Genomic DNA, 17,944 nt, shown 5'->3' on the forward strand with positions numbered 1-17,944 from the left:
TATATGTGGTGCTCACCTTGTACACCTTACCCCAGAACCTTTTTCAGTTCAGTAAAATCAGCCACTCCATCTGTGGTTACATTTGTACAGTTTTTCCATTAAAAAAAAAATGCTGTTATTGAAGAAGATACTGTTTAGAATTCACTGTTAAGAATGTATCTTGTTTGGTACATCTTTCCCTAGGGACTTTGTGAATTTCATTATGGACACAGAATTTACCATTAAACTGAGCCACATTACAAACCAAACATCTATACTTTCATCCAGCTGTCAGTACAGCAAGCTTCTCACACTGTGAAATTTTTTCTAACTTATTTCTTCAAAACTTTGGCAATGTTTTCCAGACATCTTCCAACAGTATCTGCTGACAAAGGAAGGCATTTCAGTTTGTCACCACATTGTTTTCCATGTATTATTTCAGACATTTTTACCGCAGCAGGAAGACCAAGTGTATTCCCATCACTATGTGGCTTCTATGCCTTCTGCTACCGAAAAATCTCAAAAGAGTTTTCTAAATATCTATCATTAAGTTTAGTGAAATCTTGTAAAGTCCTGGATTGAGTATTGACTGGATTGAGCAATGACTAGCATTGCTGAAAAAAATTGTAGACATCTGTCTTCATGTTCTGGGTGCTCAGTTTTTAAACACCTTGCTAATTGTGATGGTTTCATGCTATCATTAGCTGATATGTCAAGATACAATGTTCTCCTAGGGTGAGGTTCATCATTTATAGCAGCGGATGTAAATCCGTATTTGAAATACCCTTCTTAATAAACAAAATTTTTTGTCCAACTTCTTGTCAGATCTAATTGCCAAACGACCAAGAGCTCATACCAGAAGTAGAAGCATCAGCTCTGACATGTTCTTAGTATTCACATTACTAGTATTATCTACAATCCATGGTCTCTTTGCAGGATTTTTTTTAAGCTGCTTGCCCATTTTGTTAGGGTTTGTTCGGTAAAAAATAAATAATATAATCCATAAATCCACCTAACTGGTCACAAGTAAACTGTATCCATTACAATACACTGGAAGTGAATGAAGAAATGAAGGTGCTACTGCTACCTCCCCATACTGCGTAATACTAAATCTGCCTTCAGGACACCTCATGTATCAAATGTGACACAGGACTATGTGACATACAGACCAAGCAAGGGTGCCAGTGTAAATATGTGTACTAAAAAAAGCTTAATTTCTTTCCTATTTTTCAGATAAAATATAAATCCTAGATTTTCTTCCCACATCTCACTGGCTGGTCTTGTGCACCCGACTTTGGAGGCCACTGACATGGAAGACATCATAAGAGCAACGTATGCAATCAATTCTGAGGTAAGTAAACTCAAATTCTTCACAAGAAACCAAGATCTAGTTCTAAATGTACATTAAAAAATCAGTTTAAGCATACTTTTTTAACTGACAAATTATGATTATTTTTACTGGGTTTTTTTTCTGCAACTGTTCAACCTGCATAGATCTAATGGTTTTTTTTTTGTTTTATTTGGTTGGTTGGTTGGGTTTTGTGTTGTTTTGGGTTTTTTTAACTCTACTCCAAGCATGCACAAAGCAAAATAAATGCATAACTAAATAACTAACTAACTAAATAAAATGTGTCAAAGTCCTCAAGTAGACAGTTTATTGTGTAATCTCCTGAGACTTCAGGTTTCAGGTGCTGATTTATCTACCAGGCATACCACCTGCCCTAACCTGAGTTTCTTGCTCTGCTTGCTGCTAACTGCATTTGGCAAACACATTTGCTAATTTTCTGATAACAGGGAAGTGAGAATTCACTACACTTAGCTTTGCATCTTTCCCCTTGAAGAAAAAAATGACTAATAAGCAATTATTACAATGGACAGCTGATGGAGATAAAACAAAGTTGGGTTTAAGGGTTGGCTATAACTACATGATTGCATCCCATGTCAACAGTTCCCTGATCTGTTCTGCCCCTGTAAATGGAACATCCTTCTCTAATAGAAGTCTATATTATATTCTTGCCAATATGGTACATCCAGGTGCATTTACACAGCAACGATTACAGTTCCACACTTCCTTTATGTTGTAAAAAAATACTGACGTCTGTCAAACACTACAAAGTGAAATATATGGAAGTTCAAAAAAAAGCATTTGAATTTTTTAAAATAAACAGAGTTTTTTATCAACAATGCATGAAGAAAGTTTTATGTCGTGGTTTCTATTCAAAAGGGCTTTGCTGAACAGAATAAATTAGTTGAACTGACTAATTTTGTTTTCATCATGTACCAAAGATTCCAAAGCTGCAGTCCACTCATCCTTGCTTAACTGATTAGGAATCAAGAACTGGTTAGGAATTAAGAGGAAAGTAAACATTAAATTTTCTCTGAGTCAAAAGAAAACTCATCAATTGTTTTTTCTAGAAACTTCTTTGCCAAGGATACGTCAAAAAAAATTATTTAGCCTTCAGTCATCAGTCATTTTCACTAGTAACTATCCAAACTCACCTACTGACATTTTTAAATTGTTAACCTAAATTATTGCCTAATTTAAATTTAAACTATTGCCTAACCACCCCAGATGCAGGCTGGTTCTCCTGGGAGACAGACTGCTCACATGAAAGTATTTGTCATTTTCCTTCAAGATTCCTTCTTACACACTGGGTCAGACTCACTTCCAGTCAAACACATTTTTACTCCAGGAAAACAAAGCCTTCAGGAAGTTGGCCAAGTTAGATGGTACAAGACGAACTATCTTATCTAGAGTTTTGGACACCTATTACTTCCTAAAGGTATGACAAACACTGCTGCACAAACAAGAGAAGTATAATCCAAAATTTAACCCTTCAAACTTTGATAGGAAAATTACTGATGCAGACATGGCAGAGGGCAGAGGTGAGGCGGGATATGGGACAACAACTCTATTTATCACGTGGACTGCAGTGGTGATAAAAACAGTATTAATGACATTGTGTAAGGTACTAGTACTGACTATTCAAGAAAAGGACAGGACACGAAAAGCTCTGCTGGGAGAATAGAGTCAAGGAAAGAGCAGTCTAAAATTAATAAAGACTGGAAGTAAATGGTGTTGACACAAATGTTTCCGTATATCTCAGGTTTCTGGGGGGCAAGGCTGCTGCAGAGAGAGCAAGTATATACTGTATGAAACTAAGCAGGGACAGTAGTCACACAGCAGAAGGACTGACAGACTTGCACAAGGATGGGACTACCATCTTACCTTTTTGGAGGAAAAACCTTTAAGCTGAGAAAGATTTTTAGAAGTTCTACTAGAGATTCTTCAAATACTGAAAATTTAGAAGCTTTAATGATTAGCAACCTCCTATCTTTATGATCCAGAAGAAACTATTCCTGCATGGCCAAAAATAAACAAAATTTCAAGCAAAGAAGTTGTCTTCTCTTGGTGAAGGAAAGGATGGCATGGCAACTACACCAAGTGAAGTGAAGATATTCATTTGGAGGATTGAGAAGTTTTCATGGCCAGTTGTTATGTCTAAAGCAAAATTCTTGTACTTTCTTGATCTAATTTGCAAGAAAGTATACATGAGGGGAAAAAAAACCTCAGTAAAAAATTATTTTCTGTAGTACCCACTGCTAAACTTGACTCAGACAAATACTGATGGACTGAAATGCAGGTCTCCACCTTAACAAAATTCTGGGAAAGTTTATTAAAATTAAAAACTAACAACTTGAACCTATTTAACAGAATAGTTAGCTACCTATCAAGATTATAAGATGCCTCCAGACCCCCTTAGTACTTACTTTTTACTAATATTTTCTCCAATTCCTTAGTTACTGATGAGTTTAAAATATATATATATATATGTAAAAAAAAAAACCCCAAAACCAACCGTATTCCATCAGACTCATAAATATTACATATGGAAGCAAAAAGATCTGGAAAACTTTAAAGGAGAGTAATATGTACTGTTCAAAACACTTGTAACTGTAGGACACACCTATGCTAATAATGAATACTGGAAACTTCTTTTTGAGTCAAAGGAGAGGTGCTCCAGTGCCTTAATCCTCTTGATGGCCCTTCATTAAACTCTATCCATCCTGTCCATGTCTCTTTTGCACAGAGATCCAGGTGTGGCCTCACTAGTGCTGAATAAAGGGGAAGGATCACCTCCCTCAACCTGATGGCAATTCTTTGTCTAATGCAGCCCAGGACACCATTTGCCATCACTGTCCCCATGGGTACATTTCTGCATCATGTTCAACTTCATGCCCATCAGAACCCCCAGATCATTTTCTGTCAGTACTACCGAGACCATCTTCAACTGACAGTGTCCCTTACTTCTTTACCTAGGAATAGTTTACAAACACTCCCCCCACAAAACAAAACAAAACAAAACAAAAACAACAAAAAAACCAAAACAAACAAAAAAACCCCACAGAAATACTTGATGCTGAGAGGACTGGAAAAGGACTCAAAATTGTTAATTAGTACTCCAACAAAACAAAGGAGAAGAAAGCTACGAGAATGTCCTCATACTTTCCATTTTCATCAACGCACTTTTGAGAGTGAATCTTCAGACCGGCCAAAACAGTCAGGGATACAGAAGCATTTAATTTCCTATCTTTTCACAAAGCCCATAGCACATACTAGTGGGTATAGATATAGTAGTGTCTTCCTTAGGATCTGCTTTGACATTAGTAGAATTTCAGCTGAAGCACTCTCCTTCTGCAAGGTTTATAAGGCCCTGACAATAAGGCAAGACATTAGCTCTTCCTGACAGTTAACTAACAGCTTCTCCAGAGATATTGCAACATCTCTGATACATTGCAAATATTTTGTTACTAAGTTCCTAGTTAGTAACAGCAGACCTGCAGAGAAATGAAATGGAAAGCAAACTGTTACTCTTCTTAAATCACAGAACATCCTGAGGTGGAAGAGACCCGAGAGGATCACCTCATCCAACCGCTGACTCCACACAGGACTACTTAAAAGTTAAACAATGTGGCTGAACACTGAACTGGAAGCATTGGTCAGTTCCAAGGGTTATGATATCACTGGTATTAGTGAGAATTGGTGGAATGAATCCCACAGCTGGAGTGCTGGGATGACAGGCTACAGGCTGCTCAGGACAGGCTACAGGCTGTTCAGGAGGAACAGGCAGGGCAGGCAAGGTGGAGGATATAATCATTGATGAATTATTCTCTAGACAATTAGGGAAAACCCCTGGATTTGTAGCCCTTGTCCTTATGAGATATTTCAATTAATATCAACTGGGAGCACTACACCACTGTGATGAGCAAGTCTTGGAAATTCTTGCAGTCTGTAGGTGATAACTTCTTGTCACAAGTACTCAGTGATCCAACTAGGAAAGATGTTCTCCTGGGCTGGCTATTTGTGAATACAGAAGGACTCATGAGGAATGTGATGGTTGGTGGCTGTCTTGGTGGTCATGAAATAGTCCTGTTTAATTTTATATTCTTCTATGATAAGGCCTCTCACCTCATCAATGAAGGGAAGGTGGCTGATGTAGTTCTCTGGATTTTAGCATGGCTTTTCACACTCTCCCTAACAGCATCCTTCCAGAGAAGGTGTCCAGCCGTGGAATGAGGTTCATGGTATGCTGGGTGAAGTACTGTCTGAAGGGCAGAGCTCAAAGTCAAAGAGTTGTATTGAATGGGACTACATCTGGCTGGTAACCTGTCTCAGTGGTGTTTCTCAAGGCTCAATTCCAGGGCAGTCCTGTTCAGCATTTTTATCAATGATCTGGATGCTGGAGTTGAATGCACCATTAGCAAGTTTGCTGACTGGAAATTGGGGAGGGAGGTGCTAATTTCTTCTCAGGGTATTCAGTGATAGGACATATAGGAATGGTTCAGCATTGCAGCAGGGGAGGTTCAGGCTTGACATTAGGAAGTATTTCTTTATTGAGAAGATGGTAAAACAATGAAACAGGTTTCCTAGAGAGGTGGTCGATGACCCAAGCCTGTCAGTGGTTAAGAGGCATTTTGACAATGTCCTTAAAAACATGCTTTAACTTGTGGTCAGCCCTGAATTGCTCTGGCAGTTGGACAAAATGATTATTTTAAGTCCCTTCCAATTGAAATGTTTTACACTATTCTATTCTGACAGCTTGGGGAACTTGTTGCAGTGCTTGACCACCCTTTTGAGGTCCTTTCCAACATAAACCATTCTATGATTCAGTGAAGAACTTTTTCTTATTAACCAACCTCACCTTCTATCACTGGACACTAGAAGAAGATCAGCACCTCTGTACCTGCTACCCCTCATGAGGAAGTTGTAGGCAGCAATTAAGTCACCTCTTGGTCTCCTCTAAGTTGAACAAACCAAACACGCTCAGCTGCTCCTCATAAGTCATGCCCTCTACTCCTCCTTTGGACAAATTCTAATATTCTTCAGGTGAGGTGTGATATAAACATTTCTATATTTATCTTTCTTAAGCCAATCTATATGCATTTTCCATCCCTCCACCTCAGGAAATAAATCTTTGTCTACTCATATTGATATGGAAACCAAGCTACATACAAAACTACTTCATTTTCTGTATTTTTCACGCACATTCACTGACCATTGCTACAAATGCTCCAGTATTGATCCATGCATTATCTACAACATATTGCTATCCTCATAGTAGGGTCTAAGAAAAAATATAATACCATTAGAGAGCTTTACAAAAAAATGTATTTCGAGGTGTTATGCAAGAGGTATAAACAAATGACAGACTATGATTGCATTGCACACATCGGCCTATTCTGTTCTGCCTTATACTTGGACTAGCAAGTACCTTTTCAGCCTTTTTTTTTCTCAAGCAAATGTCACATGTATGACTCTATACTGTCCACTTGCCTCTTCCCCCTCTTCATCTCCATCCCTCTAAGTGAATTTGTTCACCACCAGATTCAGTTAAAATAAAATGAGAAGTAATATCCTCTGATGCACTAAGTTCCCATGAGTTTCACAAAGCTCAGTAGTGCAGCAGAGGAAAGAGACACAATTTCAAGTGCTTGCTGAGCAAAGGGCTGCATCGTGAGCTCAAGCTATCTAAGCTGCTCACTCAAAGGCTACACAATCACCACAGACCGCTCTGAGCTGGAGTGGTGCACAGTCACTTTTTTACTACAAGTAAGAAAGGTCTAGAACAGCAGATGGAGAATTGTAATGGTTAAGAAAAATCTGAATGGAACCCAGTTCCACTGCTCACAGAATAACTTAGACCAAAATATTTAGGGTACACTTTGCTCGTGAATTTTAATCACAACAATGATCCTAGGTCCTACTACAATATCAAATAATAAAAAATATCCTAGTGCCTCCTCTGTGTATTACAGATAAGATCACACACAGTGAAACAAATGGTGTAAACAATTCTGGAGCAAAACAATGGCAGTTAAAGGCCAACAGTCCAACACACATATCAAGAAATCAGGGAAGAATATTTTCTCCTTAATTCTAATATCTAGCTGAATAGTCCTCATATCTTCAGGAATATATAACATCCTAGTTACACAAGTCTTCAGCCTCTCTGAGATGTCTTCTGTTATGGATAATCCTAATGCTTGGTATGAATTACTGTTCATCAGACTTGTATCAAGAGAAATGTAAAGTAAATGTATAAGATAGATTGTTAAAATATGGGCAGATTTTAGTGTACCTACGCAGCAAAAAGAAAATTTTACCCTAGTTACATATAGTCATCATGGCTAGGCTTCGTGAACGAAGATTTGGGAAGGGCTCTACCCACGTTTGTTGCAAGTAACATATAGTAGCTCCATATTAAATTCAACTCTATAGGTAACATATTATAACAAAATGGAAAATGGAGAAGTGTGAGCTTCAGAACAGGCAGACAGCCTGAGCACATACCAAGAGTGCCCAGATAGCTTATAAAATCCACTCACAGGAATTCGTGCCTGTCACCACCACCTTATTAGTTACAACAGCCTCGACTAGTGTGAGCACATCTCTACTGCAGCCACAGCAAAATTAGCAAACATAAAACAACATCAAAGATGTTAACCAAGAGCGCTGCTGTTAGTGTTACAGCACTCCTCCCCCTTGTTTTTATGGGGATATGAAGAAACTATGACTAAGGAATACCAATAATGGGAAATACATTAATACTGCCCTACAAAATAGTCTCCCAGCCTCCCCATTGTTTTGGTAAGTCAGTAAGAGACAACAACTCAAAGAGGGGAAGAGAAACCTACTCAGTGTTATGAGATAAAGTGGAAGAAAGGGTCTTTGCACACTTCTTGTCAGTAAGACATTTGATGTGATCCACCTCTCACCAGTAACTTTATCTCAAAAAATAGCTCAAAAAGGTATAAGTAGAATTCACTGCATGTTCTCACTCTCTTTTCTCTGAATATTTGATTTTTTAAAAGTGCTATCCAAGGCTCTTTCCAGCTGTCAATCTCAGCAGTGTTAAAACACTAAAACATGTCTGTCCTACTTCCAATCACAGACTGCACTAATCTTACCAATTACTACCTGAGAGCACTCACCCAAGCACTGTCACTTATTTTCTCAAAAATAGCCCTTCAGTCTCTACAGTTCTAGAAAATTCAACTTGATCCTTACTAGGGCTCCCAACGGTTAAATAACAGTCACTTCTTAAAACAGAGTTGCCTGTTTCTGCTTATTATTTTCTAATGCAATTCTAATTTGAGTTTATCTGATTCCAAAATTAACTATATAAAAACAACAAGCTGAGAACATGGAAATTAATAAAACACAAGTCTTACCAGCAGGATCCAAAGCTTGATTTCTCAAGGGCCAATATTGGACCAAAGTAATACATTGCATATGAAGTTTAACACAACATTACAAAAGAAACAGTGGGTTATAAGAAAACATGATCTCACAAGGGTCAGTATCCTTTCTAGTGAAAAGCTAAAGTCTAAGTTACATAACTGGAAATCATTAACAGCTTATTCTTGAAAGCAACACTGAGTAGAAATCAGGTGAACACAAAAAGTGCACAGAAAAGACCATCCAACTCCCCACTGAAGGATGTCAGTTTTCAAAATTATTCCCTTATTCATATTGATTTTCAAGGGACTTTTGAGGGTAGATATTAGAGACAGAGGAAACACAAGCAAGAGAAAAGCACCTCCAGCGTCCTTTACCCACAAAACATACACTTGCATGATACGGTCAACATATAGGTCTTTCAGCCTGAAGAGTACTAAAAACCCTTAGTCATTATCTAAGTCTTCTTCCATATGAATCTGTTATCCTTGCTGTCCTTTTTTGTACCTTCTCCAGTTATACTGTACAGCTTTTGAGGCAGGGCAGAACATGGCAAAGATTAAAAAATGCACAAAGCATTCATTCAAGCTAGGAATGCACTGTGGATATAGACAGTGGCATGATGATGTTGCCTGTTTTATTCTTTATTCTATTTCTACATCTTCTACATCAACCTTTGAAACCACCACTTTTTAAGCTGTGAGGTGTCAATAAATATCTGGAAAAATGTTCTTACTTCCCCTCTGTTAACAGGGAGAGACTGAAACACAAAATTTTCAAATGTGCAGGAAAATAAGCCCAAAGTATATGTCTCGGCTAACACAGATTTATTTAATCTAATTTTAATTTCTTATGGCCTTTAAAGTTTTGAAACTGAAGCAACCAGCAAAACAGATTTATACAAAGCAGGCAAGAACAGCAACCAACTCTGAAAGCAAGCTGTCCCTCACAGTTATATTACAAAATATATATATATGTATATTTGTATATATACATGTATATATATAAAACCATTAAAAAAAAACCTAACAAAGAAAGGCTTTAGTGGGCAGTCTAGACTAACTTGCACATAAAAAGTATTTAAAAATGCACTTAAGTTTATTCTCTGAAGTACAATCTCTATGATCTTTTTTATTAAAATCCCTATTACTTAGCAATGGATTTTCTCCTTGTCTGTATAACAATCTATTCCTTCTTTTGAATCATACATCAGCCAATCTCAATTGAATTGTGTAATAATTACTTCTTGATAGACTACTTTCCACAATTTTTCAAAGTGTGCTCTAATGTTTCCTTGCTTAGTTTTATGACACAGGGTTAAAAGCACAGGTGGAACTTTACACATATTCTTTTCAAGGTTCTGTGGGCCTCTGCTAGAGGCCTCTCTTCCTTCATTTTTTCTTAATGCTAAAAATTAACAATATTTTTCATTTTGCACAGGAGCAGTACTATTCTTATAGTTTTCTCCTCAATTAGTTATTTTTTCCTAATCACAAATGGAATACAAACAACAAAGAAATCAAACAGTCCAAAGAGCTAAAGCTGGGAGATCCCCAGAACCATTTGTCATAGAATAGGAACATTTTCAAATATGCTTGTGTAAGTAACATAAAATAATATGCAAGCTAGTATATGTTATATCCTGAACACATTCCAATATTCAGTTTTTTATTCCATTCCTGATGGGATATTTTCAGAAAACAATTCATAACTATTTACACCTCATTTTGAAGAATGGTTGTAGCTACTCCTTCCAACACACGTTGTCTCCTAAGTTAACACAAAAAATGTAACTACCACCAAATATTAAACTACCCACTGTTATTTCCCTCTGAAGGTTCAGCTTCCATTACTCAATAAATAATTTCACTACCTACAGATTTTGCCAGTTCATTAGCAGCAGACATTTGTCATATTACAAACTAAGATTCCAACTAGTTTTCTTCTGCATAGCAATTCCTTTAACAATGCAGTTTAACTCACCATCCCATGACAACACATTTTGTCAACAACCTCTCACAAGACATTTGACCAGGGATTTATTTTATTTTATTTTGAAATAACACACCGATATCAGTCTTCCATCAGATTTTTAATACTAACCGAATTTTTCCTGTCCTTATAACTGACATCCACAAGTCAAAACACATTTCTTTTTTTCCCTTCTATTTTTTTAAAGCCCAAAATCTTTCCAGCTATTACAGTAAGACAGCGATCATTTTTTAAAAAGATAACTCTGCAAGAAGATAGCTGAAAGTGGAAATAAATCATGCCAAGAATGGAGGAATAAAGGGAACTGAAATTTAAGAAAAAGCAGCTTCCACGCTTCTAACCCAAGGGGAAAAGGGAAGTTTGGCAATCATATTACTCTTCATCTTCTACTGAGCTTTCCTTGTATATATTTTATTTTGCTTTTTGATTGTTACAAACAGATACTCTTATGTCATTGCAGATGCTTGGAAATACAAGAAAGCTAATTTTGGTATACTAGTTAGTAAAAACAAGGTCACCTTTTAAGACTAATGTATCATAATCTGTTCAGCAGTTTTAGTTCATCCTTACAGACAACACCAAAGAAAAACTTACTGAATTTCTCAAGAACTAGCAGAGCACTGTGTTTCAAAACTGAACATGTGTTATTTTTTTCAGTTCTAATGCCCAAAAATATTGTGCAATTTTACAGATTATCAACTTTATCTTTGCTTTTTTACTTTACCCTTTTGTAAAACTACAGCTCCTTTGGTTTGATTTATACTGAGAAATCGTTGGCCACCTTAAAATGCACATACAATCCAAATTCTCACATACTTTTCATTCACCGATACAAGGAGCAGATAAAACTTTTTTAGTTGTTTCTTTTTTTAAAGGCCTCTCCTGCTAATCTCCTGCTCCATTTAGAAGCTTATAGCAAAAAATCTGGGTTAGAAGCCCCAGTAACTAGAAATGTGCACAGAATATCCTCTGTATACTTCTGTCTGTGCTCACAGTAGCACAGACAAGAGCTCTCCTCTGCCCACTTCAGGCTGCAAGGCAAAGATCCTTAAATTCATAAACCAGAATTATTTTGCTGTTTATCTTTAAAATGTGACTTCCACTTCTCATTGGTTTTTATATTGCTTTCTTCCATCTCCACAATGATTTTCTGCAAAAAAAGTCTAAAATCCTAATGGAATAAAAGTACATGGGAATAATTTTGTGCCATTTGAACTACTTGAGAAGGTCAGTTACTAACATGCATTTATATTCCCAAAGCCATTTACACATAAGATAAATCAAGAGACTGTTATACTGTGCTTTCATATACAGATAATTATATTTGAAAAAAATTATTCCAAAGTGATTTGGGCCAATGAAAAATTCCACATATTAGACATCAGAGGCTGAATTTCACTACAAAAGAAAAGACTATTGGCTGTACTAGTTACATCACTCCAAGTTAACATCCTCACTGATGTTAAGAAGTCTTCAGGTTTTGAACTGGTTACATTTAAGTATGCTCAGGTCCTAGCCACTTAAAGCAGAACATAAGCATCTCTAACATATTCCAACAAAAAGAAAAGGGTGATTAATAAAAGCCTAAGAATTTAATCTGCTTTGTTAAATACATGCTTCACTCCGATTTTTATTGAAGACTTTATTTTAGTCAAAAGCCCTTACATAGTAACACAACCAGTACAGTTAATTTCAGTTGATTTTTCAAAATCAGTAGAATTCAAAAGTTAAATCCAAATCCATATTCTCATTTAACAGGATTTTGAAAATGCTTTTTTTTGGCAATACTGAATTATCAAACTGTACATTATATTATATTAAAAATTTACACAAACCTAAAAAAAAAATTGTTTCTTTGCCATACATATGCTGCTAGAGCAACACAGTCATGTAAACCTGCAAGGATTAATTGCTTCATGCTATATGTGTAATAGTTACTAAGTCCTACATATAACAGAAACCTAAAGGTTTCCCTGACATACTTTCCCTGCAATGCTAAGAAATTTAAAGTAAAAAATCCAGCACCCTGTAAATAATTCTGACATATTATAGCCACTCTGACAGGTGATCACTTCTCTGGAATCTCCAGTGTTCCTCTGGAAAGCAACACCACACTTGCAAAACAGAGCTAAACTTAAGTGTGCTTCTGGTTAAACTAGTAGGTCCTCAAACACAGCAAATACATATCCCAAGCAACAGGAATTAGAACTTTTCACTTACAGAAAGCAATTAAAAACAAAAACTCCTTCTTACTCACTCTTAAAAAGTATTGGAGTAAATTTTAGCAAAAACCATGCAATGTCACTGTTCTACAAGGGAAAGAAAATAAGCAGGTGCACCACTCTAGGACCTATTCTTTTCTACAAGCCTTTGGAATGCTTCTTCTAGACACTCCCAACTCCTGTTGATGGGGAAGAAGAAGTTTCTCTCTCGAGCCATATTATGTTCCTTCAAGAAAACAGAGGTGAGACCTCTGATACTTCCAATTGTCCTTACCTATGGGCACTTTGTCACCACAGGAAAACATCAGCAGATTATGATAAATCTGAACGAAGACCTACATAGAGAAATGGGGTATTGATGCAATGACAACAAACTTTTAAAGAAGGACCCAGACGTAACCAGCTCCTACCCTCTGCATTTGGACATCGACCAAAGCAATATGAAGGAATGTCACTAAGCATCGCTTAGCTCAGAATTCAAAGGAAGAGTTCAGCAGTTCTGGTTTACAAGTTTCATAAGGACAGCAAAATTGACAAGATTTTGGTTAATACGACACTACCATGGAAACTGGGGAGCCTGCCCCAGTTGCCACACTTTCATACAGGAAGGTACACTGGAACAGTTTTCTGATTTTGAGTTGCTATGCAATTGCAGGTGAATGTTATCCTGCGCAGGAGCAATTAAGTGCAGTACTAACCTAACTTAAAAGATATTACATTTTTATCAGTAGCTTCACTCCTTCTCTGCAGTCTTTATGAAAAAAGAGTAACTTACAAGAATCACTTAAGCACAGCTTACAGCTAGGACTTATTTTTGTTTATTATTCCATCCATTACCTCACCACGCCTTCACACTTCCTTATCTATAAATTCTAAAATGAACTTATTTTTTTTTAGGGGGGGATTTAGGTTTTGGGGCTTTTATAAGCTAACAATGACTGTTTCCTCTAAGTGCATAAAGAGTAGTTATTTCAAATTAATAAACATGGCTTAGGCCACAATTATGGCACCTTAGTTTTCAAATCTACTGTTTTAATGGCATAGGAACACTGAACATGAGTAAACTGAATGCAATACCAACTTCCTGTCATAGATCCTTACCCCGATTCCTCTTTGTGTCCAAAAGCCAGGAGAAATGTCTTTCCACACACATTGTTTTATGCAAAACAACAGAGAAGCGGGTAAAAATTCCAACTTATCAAAATTTCCAACTTCATATGGAAAGATAAGAAGGAAAAAAGAAAAGCAATAAAACTAGCAAACATATCTCCTTCTTCCAAGGGTTTCACAGACTCAGGAAAAGGGGTTGGCTCTGAACTCAGTCAGTATTCCTGTGATTTAAGAAGCACTTGAAGACAGGTGATTATTTAAACTTTATTGCCAACACTTAAACAAAAACATACTGGCTGACTTAAAATGTTTTTTTCACTGATGTTTAGTAACAAATGTAAACTATTCTTCCAAAAAAATAATCCATATTCTTTTGGAAATGAAATGTCCCATGTTGAGAGATTAAATCAGTCCCAGGTATGTAAAACTACTCCTAAGTTTTCAAGTATAATAGTGAGTTTAAGGGAATTATTCTACAGTACCATTGGGGAAAGTCTACTGACTAGAAACACTTTAAAATACAGCTCAAAATACATATCGAAGAGGTAAAAAAGGGATTCTAAACCCACAGCTTCAGAAGCAACATCAACTGAAAATATTTCTAGTTGCCCCATTTGAAAGCATCTTTATCAAGAGTTCAGGTAAATTATGCTTCTGCAGCTCTAAGATTTTTCTCAGAATGATGAAAACCCCTTCAGATGTTTTCTCTATGCAAAATTTCTTTAATCTTTATTAGTATTAAAACCAACAAGAAACAATAATTCAGTTTATACCTTGACCAACACAGACTCACATAAGGCAGCATACAAAATTTAAAAAAAATAAACAACCAGTCCAAGTTAGTAAAGCATTATCACAGACAATAATAATCAGTTTGTTTCTATACCACAGGGATTAAAACAGAATACCAGTTTTAACGGGAGACTCATTACTATGAAGGCCACACCATCTTTCACATGTATGATCCTATATAACCCAGCTACCTGCAGTGGGTGACTGCATCACCTAGTAAGCCAGTATTATTAGACTTGCATAACCTGAGTTTTTTTCAATGCACAATAAGTCCTGATGACTTATTATATGACACAGGAGCCCTGTGAAAATACAACTGAAATATAAATACCTCTTTTTACTGTTTCACCCAAACATCAAAGAGTTCCCATTAAAATGATGATGTGGTGTTAAGTCCTTTTCTTTCTTTGATATATAGTTTAAACATTTATAAATCTGGAAGCAGAGCTCCTAGTTAAACTGGGATGAGAACTGGTATCGTTCCAAAAATAAGACAACTACAAATAAAATCAAGTAAATAAACAGTTGGATTGAGTTGTAACATTTTGCAACAACGTAAACAAAGATAAATGACACAAACAGGTCTTTTGAGGTCTAGAATTCACACAGTCTGCTCAGCCAAACACACATCATGAGTGTCCCGAGAGACAAGCAAACACCTATAACCTGAGCGGTGCCCGAAACCACTTCGCACCCCATCGTGCCCTCTGCCTCTGAGCCGAGGCACACTTTGGCACCGTGAGGAGTGACAGCAGTGCACTGGAGAGGGAAAACGGCTCTTCACCTCCTCCCTGCCCGGCTTCACCAAAGGAAGGTGAACTGAAACGTAACAATATCCTTCTCCTGTTTTCACCCGGCAGATAAGCAAGCGGGGGCCGGCCGTGGAACTGCCTCACTGACTCCCGGCCACTAAAGCCTCTCGCAATCCACTCAGCGTTGACACAGGTCAGGACTCAGCCCTCAGTCACCCTCGCAAAGGCCGTAGACAGGAATAAACAAGGTTATTCGCCTGACACCGGACACCGGCGACACTCTCCCTCTCGCTCCCCCCGCCCCACACCTCCACAGATTCAACATAGCCCCTATCCTCCCTCCCATCGCCAGGTGCGGGCCCAGAGGCCCTGAGCTCTGTCCAGACTCGAGCCAGGGTGGGAGACGGCAGGGAAACACAGTAATCCTCCGGGCACCATGTGGGGCATCGGGAGGGGAGAAGCAACAGCCGCCGCCCCCCGCCAGCAGAGCCTGAGGGGTGCGACGAGTTGAACTGCCGGAAAAGAGAGACCGAGACCTCAGTAGAGCTCCCTTCGCCATTTTAGCCCCCACGCCCATTCCCCTCCTCCCTGCCCCTCCGTGACAGGGGCAGCTCGCACCCGTCCAGCGCCCACCCCCCTGCCCCTGCCGCCCCCACTCCCCCACGTCCGAACGGCGGCGAAGAGCGACGAGAGCGGCAGCCGCGTTTCTGCCGGGCCAGACCGCAAGCCGAACCGGCTGCGGCACAGCCGGTTTTGTTCTCTTACCGTGGCTCGCAGCCTCACAGCTGCTGCCGCCTCCTTCTCCTTCCTCCCACCTTTTTCTTCTTCGTCGTCGCCTCCTCGCCGCCGCGGCGGCTCCTCACCCCTCCGCGCCGCGCTCCGCCGCCGCCACCGCGCAGAATGATGCCATCTCACAGCGGCATCGGCGGCTCCTGCACAACAGCCCTCCTCCCGCCGCCGCCCCTCCTGGTGCTGCTCCTGCTTCTGCCGCTGCTGCTGCTCCCGCCGCTCCTGCTGCTGCTCCCGCCGCTCCCGCCGGGCGCCCCCGACGGCCGAGCCAGCCTCGTGCGCGCGCCCCGGGCACGGGCAGCAGGAACTTGTGGAGCTGGAGCCGCCGCCGCCCGGGCGGGAGGGCCCAGTCGGCACCGAGCAGTGCGCAGCGGCGGTGGGAGGGAGGAGGCGAGCCTGAACCGAGGCTCTTCAAAGGGGACAGGGCTTATTCCTAGCGCCTCCTGCCCCGGGCTGAACCAAGTCGGGCGCCGCGGCGGGGAGAAGAACCGAGAACACGGAATCGACCTCGGGGGAGGCGGGGTCGGGCTGCAGCGCCGGGGCGCCGTGCGCGGGGCAGAGCTGCTGGGGCAGGATAAGGAGGGTTCCCAATAGTCGCTATCCCCCGACAAGGCTCCTCTGCGGCGGCGGCGCCGAGAACCAGCACACCCCGGTGCTGTGCGAGCGATAAAGGCGGGGGGTGTCTCCTCCACCCGCCTCCCGCCCTCCCTCCCCGGCCGCGCAGGCAGGGCGGGCTCCTGTGGGAGGCTCAGCCGTCGCCGTGACAGGAGCCGCTGTCCGGCTAGCAGCGGGATCCCTCCGGCTGGTCCCCGTCCTCCGCCGCCGGACCTCTTCTCCCTCCCTAAATAACTTACTCTTTCCCGTTCTCGGGCAGGCGGATGCAGCTCTCGCAGCCCTCGACGGCGGCGGAGGCCGCCCGGCTGCCCCGCTGCAGGGCGAGACACCGCCCGCCCCACGGCACCTCCGGCAGCCCGAGCACGGGGACGGCTTTCCCCTCACAGGAAGCTGAGGCATTCCCTGCGGATTTGCAAACCTAGAAGTACTTATATGCACAAACATGTGAGGCTGAAGCTCTGCCTTACACTGAAGACTAATGAACTTTGGCTTCGTACTGTACCACATAATGCTGTGTAGGCAGTGATAGCATGAACTTTCGGGCATAAACAAGGCCTTTGAGTGGTTGTCACAGAAAGTCCAGCACCACTGCTAATTCAAAGGAACAAAAGCTTATAGTATGAGACCCTGGAGCAGCTTCCAGCCAAGTCTGGTATTTTATTATTCGTCAAAAACAACATGGGGGCCAGCAATCTGATTTGGGCATATAAATTCTTTCAGGAAACAAAAGGAATGCTCTTATAAGTACTACTTTCGAACCTATTCATTCTTCATGGAAAATATATAGGAAAACCACCAAGTTTGGAAAAGGAAGAAACATTATGTACAGTTTGACTTTTAAAAGTATCTTAGAGTATTATAGAAGAAAAAAAATACTGTTTTTTTCTTGACTGGTAATATTAATACAAGTGCCTGAAAACTGTGATGGTTTAAGTTTTTGCATGCAGCAAATA

At 39.9% G+C, this 17,944-nt stretch overlaps 1 protein-coding gene across 3 annotated transcripts in view; it reads right to left on the bottom strand.

The window, feature by feature from the left end:
- Positions 1 to 17,282, bottom strand: part of WWP1 (WW domain containing E3 ubiquitin protein ligase 1) — a 58,437-nt gene extending 41,155 nt beyond the window's left edge. Inside the window, exon 1 of one of the 3 annotated variants that reach the window (XM_027682725.1) lies at positions 17,231 to 17,282. The gene's annotated coding sequence lies outside the window, so the exon portion shown is untranslated. Of the gene's footprint in view, positions 1 to 16,352; positions 16,471 to 17,230 lie in introns of those variants that run through there. The other 2 variants (XM_027682810.1, XM_027682641.1) reach the window with 2 other exon arrangements.
- Positions 17,283 to 17,944: the final 662 nt, after the last annotated feature.

The sequence above is a fragment of the Neopelma chrysocephalum genome, unplaced genomic scaffold, assembly GCF_003984885.1.
Source record: "Neopelma chrysocephalum unplaced genomic scaffold, ASM398488v2 Primary Assembly neopelma1_22, whole genome shotgun sequence".
NCBI classification, from domain to species: Eukaryota; Metazoa; Chordata; class Aves; order Passeriformes; family Pipridae; genus Neopelma; species Neopelma chrysocephalum.